This window comes from Microcaecilia unicolor, chromosome 3 (assembly GCF_901765095.1).
Source record: "Microcaecilia unicolor chromosome 3, aMicUni1.1, whole genome shotgun sequence".
Classification (NCBI taxonomy): Eukaryota; Metazoa; Chordata; class Amphibia; order Gymnophiona; family Siphonopidae; genus Microcaecilia; species Microcaecilia unicolor.
In genome coordinates this window covers 151,880,329-151,889,148 of record NC_044033.1, presented here as the reverse complement: position 1 = coordinate 151,889,148, position 8,820 = coordinate 151,880,329, and positions in this window count along the sequence as shown.

The following is an 8,820-nucleotide window of genomic DNA, read 5'->3' as shown; positions in this document are numbered from 1 at the left end:
AAAAAGAACATATTTTAAGGAGATACTGGGTTTGTGTAACTCTGAAATTACCCTGCTAAGAATTGCTATTATTTGCCTTCTTAGACGCAGCTCCAGGTCAATCAGCAAGAGGTGGATCAATTGGTGGCATCTGAAGTGGATCTTACAGTTTGTTTTGGAAGATTAGCAAGATATAATTGCATCTAGAGCCACCCTGTTGGTTACATTTACTAATGAAAGTGGTGTCACTTGGGGGTCTTCACAAATTTCACACAGTCGAGCAGCACCAATGAGGGTGAAAGTGAGTAGGCTTCCAAATGACCGAGGCAAACAAGGAGTAAGAGCGTCCAAGAGTTTATTTGCCAAAATATACTGGTATAAAGACCCTACAAGGGCCATGTTTTGGCAAAAAGCCTTCCTCAGGGGTTGTAGCAGTTCAAATAAAGTCAGCTTGGCAGAGTTTTTAAATAGGAAAAAAACTAAAAGTGCTGGAATAAATTGTGCTGCAAAGCATGGCAATCAGACTTCTCTGTAGGGTCGTTATATCAGTATATTTTGTCAAATAAACTCTTGGACGCTTACTCCTTGTTTGCCTCAGTCATTTGGAACACTCCTCACTTTCACCCTCGTTGGTGCTGGTCACTTATATTAAAAAATGTCTTTTAAAAAATATATATGAGCTTTTGTGGTACAAAGATTAATGTATTTCCTGGTGTTTCTAGGACTCCTCATCTTCAGCTTGAAGTCAAGAGTAGTAGCCCTGGGATGGTTTTTTGATATTTCCATGTAAATGCATTATTACCTACCAGGGAAAAGAGTTTATTTTCTGGAATTCTATACAGTTGGAGCATTTTAGTAAAGGTCATGAGAAATGATTGTTTAGATAAGGAGTCTGTTATAATTATGACACTGTTTTGTAATACTTTATTTTTTCTAATTCTATTACAGTGGTAGTTTTCTCTCTTGATTAGGGCTTGAAGACAATTCTTTGTAACCTTGTTTAGGTTTTCTTTAGAAAATGTCTTTGTAGTGACCTTTTTCTTTTGTTTCTTTTGAGATGGAAAATGTTAAAATTTTGATTTAAAAAAAACTGAACAAAAATAACTAGGAACACTAAAGGGAGCCAAAAAACATAAAGAAAAAGATGTGGAAAAACCCCACAGCGAAGAGGGTTGCCAAAAATAATAATAAAGAAAAAGATGTGAAAAACTCCACAGGGAAGGCATCATGGTAAAAAGAAACCCCCCACAATGAACACACTGCGGAGAGACCAAAATCAAAACCTCTCTTCCCCACAGAAAAATGAGGACTGCTGGACCTGTGCTCATACTTCAGACAGTAAGGCACAAGTGCATGCATGGTGGGATGCTGCCAAAGGCCTCAAAGAGGCAGAGTGCTGAGCAGTGTCTGCACCAGGCTCTGTAAAATGTCATCCAGTTATGAGATGATAAGGCCAGCTTGTCCTCCGAGAAAAAAAAAAAAGTTACTTACCTGAGGCAGGTGTTCTCAGAGGATAGCAGCATATGAATCCTCACAACCTGCCCTCTTCCTGAAGGAGCTGTATTGTAAGAGCTTGCAACGAAGGAGTTCCACCTCACAGCCTAGCATTGCCTCTCTGTATTCCTGTCCCTATGTTCCCTCCCCCTCACCTTTCATAGGGCTTTCTCAAAAGCTCTGCAGCAAACTTCCTGTGTGAACTCATCTGTTGATGAAACCCATGTGTGAGGATTCTTATCCTATCTTACAAGAGCACCTGCTACAGATACTTGTTTTTCATGAGAGTGACCAGCAAGTTGGTTCATCTGTTTAAAATGAATTTGTCCCAATTTTCAGGCATGTTTTTCTTGTTTCAATTATTCACTTTTAGGCACACGTTGTTTACAATAACTAAGCATGCGGTTATTGCATGCTGACAAGCCCCTGGCTGCACCATTCCTTATACTCATGTTATCACTTTCTCTGCTGATATGAGGGAACTTAATCCTATCAGCCTGGACTGGGCTAACAGGATGAAAGGTAAACAATTTTAGTACAGTTTGGAGAGGCTTAATATAAGCCAGCACCTTGGTGTTAAATTTTCCACAATAACAAACATAGCAGATAACTGCAGATAAAGACCTGTACGGTCCATCCGGTCTGCCCAACAAGATAAACATAGCATATGAAGTGATCTTGATTTGTCCTGCCATTTTCAGGGCACAGACCATAGATATCTGCCCAACACTGGCTTTGCTTCTCAATTATTAGTGTTGCCATCTAATCACCACTAAGCTTGTTTGATTCCATGCTTTCCCACACATTTTTGAATTCTGTTACTGTTTAACTCCATCACCTCCCATGGGAGACCATCTACTGCCCCACCCTCTCCGTGAAAAAGTACTTCCTGACATAATTCCAGAGTCAGCACCCCCTCCCCCCCCAACCTCAATTCATGTCTAGTTATACCACCTTCCTATCTCTAGAAAAGGGTTGTTCGTAGATCAATACTTTTCAAATATTTAAATGTCTATATCATATTATCCTGTCTCCAGGGTATACATTTTCAGGTCCTCAAGTCTCTTCACATAAGTCTTGTGGCACAAAACCCATACCATTTTTATCACTTTCTTCTGAACCACTTCAAGTCTTTTGCTAAGGACATAAAGATATGGCCTCCAAAACTGAACTCCAAGTGGGGCTTCACACCATTATACACAGAGAAATAGAAAGTAATCAGTATATTTTATTTTTGTTACATTTGTACCCTGCGCTTTCCCACTCATGGCAGGCTCAATGTGGCTTACATATTGTATACAGGTACTTATTTGTACCTGGAGCAATGGAGGATTAAGTGACTTGCCCAGTCACAAGGAGCTGCCTGTGCCTGAAGTGGGAATTGAACTCAGGTCCTCAGTACCAAAGTCCACCACCCTAACCACTAGGCCACTCCTAGTATCAACCAATTTTTTTTTTTTTTTTTTTTTTTTTTTTTTTAACCTGCTACTAGATTATTAGCTCTTCTTACAGATGAAGTGAACCCTCACCCTCAGGCTAAAATAGCCAGTGACTGATGTTCCATAAATTTGTCCAGTATTTTCTTCCATAGTGGTCTATAGAAAGAAGTCCCACACATTAATTAGGTGCTTTATCTGTCACCTTCAAAGGCCTCCTTTCATGTTTTAAAAGTTGTTACTTTTCTTTCACCTTCTATGGATATACATACTTGGGACTATAAAGTCGACAGAATAGATAAAATCCTTTTCAAAATAGGTTCCCCCTCCCATCATCTCAACAAAATGTCTCTTTCTGTAAATGTTATCCAGTGCTGCCCTGGCATGATGAATTACCACAATCAATATTCCAACAAAATTATATTTATTTCACTTGACATGAAAATAAAATTTAAAAAAATAATTGTTCAGCATCTCTAACACTCAAATTTGTGCACAATAAATAACTGTAATTTTTCAATAGCAAATGTTATACTCCTACACAGTCTGTTATCTCTTTTATATATCTCTATTTTTTGTTTTTAAGGTAAATGACTTCAGATCCCTGGAGCTATTCTTTTTCATTTGAACTGCCTCAGTCCGCTATGTCGCTAGCTTTTTTTTTACTTCTGCTCAAAGCGATATCAATTACCTTAAAAACAAAAAAAGATATATAAAAGAGATAAGATAACAGACTGTGTAGGAGTATAATGTTTGCTATTGAAGAATTACAGTTATTACACAATTACAGTTGTGAATTGAGTTAGCAAAGCACAAGTGGAATTAATTGCACAATAAATAAGCAGTTAACTAGATGTAAACTTATGGCCACATAAACAAACAAAATGGATTTAAAAATATGTACTTGGTTATAACACATTTAAAAGTAAGAAGGATGTTAACTCCTCAGTCTTATAAAAATACGTTACTTGGGAATCTATTAGGCTATGGAATAGGGAATAATGTGTATTCATGATTCAGTAACTAAAGGGAAGGAGTCCTAGAAGGACTGAATGGCCACTTCTAAAAAGAGAGGGGCAGTAATCTATTCCTCAGCAACCCTCCAGACCGGTGAAGATGCTTGGGCTATGCACACCTACCAGCAGAGGGAGACTGAGAACACTTGTATTTGAACACTGTATATCTGTCCTGTGCAGAACCCCAACCAGCCAGTATTTCTCAGTTTCCAGCAGAGAGCAGACGTGCAGTCTGACCAGTCTGATAGACCCTAGAGGTTACTTTGGTGCTCTGTCTGGTTTTGGGGGTCTTTCCTTTTCTTCTTCTTTCGAGTTAACAAAGGGAACGGGGGAATGGGACTTGAGATACCGCCTTTCTGAGGTTCTTGCAACTACATTCAAAGCGGTTTACATATATTCCGGTAATTATTTTGTACCAGGGGAAATGGAGGGTTAAGTGACTTGCCCAGAGTCACAAAAAAAGAAGAAAAAAAAAAAGAACAGCAACCCTGTGCCTGGTCCCTGCTAGTGTTTCTGGGTGTGGGTCTGGTGGGGCCCCATTTCCTCTTGGGGTGTTAAACGCGGGTGGCTGGGTACCTCCCCCTTCTCTGCTCTCTAGAGTGGACAGCTGTGTGCCTCGGCTGCTGTGTTCATGCGGAAGCCTTGAGTGCCTGGATCAGCCTTCAGCAAGAAGGCTCAAGCAGTAAAAAGTAGAGAGAACAAGCACTGGGCTGAGTACTGGTGGTTTTTTGCTGTCCGGGAGAGCAGGGTGTTTTTACTCTGTGCTAGAGGGAGCTTGTTTCTTTGGTTAGAGCCAGATCGCCTCTTTCCTCCCTTCCGTTATTACCGCGGTGAGGTGTGCAGCCAAGTTTCTCCGCTGCCACTCTTGTGCACACCGGGGTGTTGAGGCGCCTGGACCTCAGTATCGGTTCTGTGGACAGCCAAAGTAGTCTTTGGTGGCACCACCTGAATTGACCACAGAGTTCAACGTGACAGGAACAGCTGAGACAGAGGCCATCCTACACATGGGTTCGGCTGCAGTCCCGTATTTGGCAAGAACTGCCGCCATCTTTGATTCTTCCTGCGCTGCAGGGCTGCCTCAGTTGCTGCAGAAACATATTTTGACTGGTCCCGCCTTGGCTGGTGAGTGCTAAGGAGGGATGGGGTTCACTCCTGAATTTGTTTAGACCCTATATTGGGCCTAGAAGTCAGGGCCGACCCAGGCTGATATTCCCAGTGAGGGGGCTGGGCTGGTGGTGGCAAAAAGACCTCACCTGGTCTGGGCTGAAGAGCTGGAAGCTGTTTCTCTCCCGGGCTCGGAGGTGGCTCTTAGTGATCTTGAGGAGAAAGATCCACTGGATTCGGCTCAGGAGAAGGATATTTTGCTGCCTAGGAAGGACCCTTCTATGGTCAGGATTTTGCAAAGGGATGAGCTGGCAGAGTTAATAGACCAGGTGTCTTCTAAGTTTGAACCTGGAGAGCTTCCCGCGGGGGATACTAAGCAGGTAGATCCTTTGGTCAAGGGAATTCAGCGTCCTCCATGGTCCTTTCCTATGAACAAGGATCTTAGGGAGATGGTATTGCAAGAATGGACTTCTCCTGATACCCCTTGTAAGGTGACTCGTGCTATGGCTAGGGTTTACCCCCTCCCCTCAGGATAGGGTATACCCTAAAGCCTCCCACTGTGGACACGGTGGTAACGACAGTGACTAAAGAGACAGCACTTCCAATAGATGGTGGTGCGGTGCTCCGTAACCCCCGGGATAGGAAGCTAAATCAAAACTATGCTTAAGGAAAGATTCTATTGGTTCTAGAGCTGCAAGTGTCCGTGTGAGAGGGCTTAGTGGCTCGTGCTTGCTTTTACTGGGCACAGAAACTCCTGGATGATTCAGTTTTTGACAGGTCTGTTTCGTGCAGGAGTTGGCCAAGTTAGAGATGGGCTCTTCGTTCTTGGCCAATGCCCTTTAGACCTTGCTTTGAGCATCAGCAAAGAATAAGTCCCTGGTAGTTGCCGCCCAGCAGGTGCTTTGGGGATGGGTCGCATACGCAAATTGTGTTCACTTCCCTTGAAAGGTTCTAAGCTCTTTGGAGAAGAGTTGGTCTTGGGGAAGCTAAGGTTCTTTGGCTTCCGGAGGTTTAGACTAAAACAGGTGGCCAGGGTGCTTTGAGGTGTGGCTTTTTTGAGGCTCAGTGTTAAAGGCTGGGTAGGTCTGGAGGAGCTCCCACAGGTTGCTTCTTTCAGCGAACGCAGTCCTTTCTGGGGGGGGGGGGCGCACCGTGGAGGGCGCGACTCCACCTCTGCAGTTTCCAGAATGGCATGCAACTCTCAATGAAGGTGAGGGGGTCCAGCCTCTGGTGCAGGTGGGAGCTCGGTTGAAGCAGTTTTACCAGAGGTGGACGCAGATCACGTCAGACACTCAGTGGGTTCTCGAGGTAGTATACGACAGATATGCACTGGAGTTCGACAGTCTGCTGCCAGATTTTTTTTTATCTTAAAACTCCATGGCACTCTTGGCTCAAGGCGGGGGCGGTTCACTATAGTCATCTTTGTCTGGTCCGTCTAGGAGCAGTAGTACCCGTGCCCCGGGGGGAACAGGGCCAGGCTGTTATTCCATTTTTTTCGTGGTGCCCAAGAAAAAGGGCTCTTTTCAACCCATTTTAGACCTCAAAAGAGTAAATGGGGCTCTGAAGGTTCCCTCCTTTCAAATGGAGACGTTGCGCTTGGTCATTGTCGCAGTTCGGCAAGGGGAGCTCCTCACTTCCCTGGATTTGATGGAGACTTATTTGCACATTCCCATTTGCCTGGCTTATCAGCATTTCCTTCACTTTGCTGTCGTAGGGAGACATTTTCAATTCTGTGCTCTGCCATTCAGTCTCTTGACAGCACCATGGACCTTTTCCAAGGTCATGGTGGTTGTGGCTGCCGCTCTTCGGAAGCAGGGCGTCTTGGTCCACCCCTATCTCGACTATTGGTTGATTCGGGCGAAGTCTCGGTTGGACAGCAAGACAGCAACCAGGTTGGTGAACCTGGCCAAAAGTCATTTTCTACCATCACAGTCCCGTGAATATCTGGGGGTTCGTTGCGACATGCTGCAATGACGTGTGTTTTTGCCTCCTGCAAGGGCAGATTCAGCAGCTCCTGTCAGAGAAGGCTCCCATGGCCTCATCCTACCTGTAGGTGCTAGGTCTGATGGCGGCATTGCTAGAAGTGAGGCTGCTGCAGCTTGCTGTTCTGATTCGCTGGTCTCTGCAGAAGCAAGATTTGGAGGAGCTGTTACCTGTATTGAGGGTCCCCTGCCATAGTCTGCAGTTGTGGCTTCACATACCGCACCTAGAGAAGGGCATGCCTCTGGAGGGGATAATACTCTCCACGGATGCCAGTCTGGTGGGCTCATTGTCTCAACCAGGTAGTTCAGGGTCGTTTGTCGATGGAGGAGTCGTGCTGGTCCATCAATCGGTTGGAGACACAAGTGATTCGGTTAGCTCTGGAGGCCTTCCAGCCACTTCGAGTCATAAGGGTTCTCTCCAACAACACCACGGCCGTGGCCTACGTCAATTGGCAGGGGGGCATGAAGAGCCGGACAGTTGCAGAGAAGATGGCATTGTTAGTGCACTGGAAGTTCATCTTCAGGATCTCTCTGCAGGACACGTGGCCGGCGTGAACAATATAAAAGCAGACTTTCGCAGCAGGCACACTCTAGATGCTGGCGAGTGGTCCCTTCGACATTCGGTCTTCCACCGCATTGTGTTGAAATGGGGTCTGCCTCAGGTGGATCTCATGGCAACAGCCAACAATGCTCAGGTGCCTCGTTACTTCAGTTGGCGGAGGAATTCTCGGTCTGAAGGGATCGATGCATTCAGTGGCCTCCTCCGGCGTTGCTTTACGTGTTTCTACAGTGGCGCTTGGTGGGTCGGGTGGTTCAGCGGAACGAGCTACACTCGGGTCCAGTGATTCTGGTTGCTCCAAACTGGCCCCATCATCCATGGTATGTCTGGCGGTGCAGGATCCATTGCATTTGGAGGAGACATTCTTGTTGCATCAGGGTCATATTGTGATGCCCGACCCGTCTCTGTTCACACAGCTTGGCTCTTGAGAGGGACCAGTTGAGGAAGAAAGGTTTTTCTCGCAAAGTAAGTTATAATATCCTGCAGTTACACAAGCAGTCTACCTCTTGGCCTATGTGGCGCATTTTTGAGAGTTGGTGTCGAGAGGTCTTTCTGGCCTTCTATTGCAGAGAGGGATGGTTTCAACAAGGGGTCTAAGCTCTGTCCTCCCTGAAGGTACACGTTGCGGCCTTGGCTTGTTTCCCAGGGAAGGTTCAGGGGGTGTCCTTAGCTTCTTCTCCGGATGTGGTTCATTTTTTGCGAGGGGTGAAGCTTCTTTGGCCCCCGCGGCATCCGTTGGACCCTTCATGAAATCTGAATCTCATCTTGGAGGTTCTGGTGGGTGCCCCTTTTGAACCGCTGGAGACCAGTATCTGTAAAGATCTTACCTTGAAGACGGTGTATTTTATTGCCATTTCTTCGGCACAAATGATTTCGGAGTTGCAGGCATTGTCCTATAGGGCTGCTTTTTTGTCTTTTTCCAAGGAGAAGGTTTTGCTGAAGCCAGTTCCGTCCTTTTTGCCCAAGGTTGTTTGGATTTCATGTGAATCAGGTGATCTACTTGCCGGTTCTAGGGCATAGAGCAGGGGATTCGACTCAACGTCATTTAGTGAAGATGAATATGAAAAGAGTCTTGCGTCATTATCTGAGGAGGACATAGGACTTTCGTACTTTGGATAGGTTGTTTGTTCTGTAAGGAGGGCCTAAGAAGGGGGCGGCCGCCTCCAAGAAAATGCTAGTCCAGTGGCTGAAGGAGGCGATTGCTTCAGCTTATTTGCTCAAGGGTCACAATGTGCTGCTGGTGCTTAAGG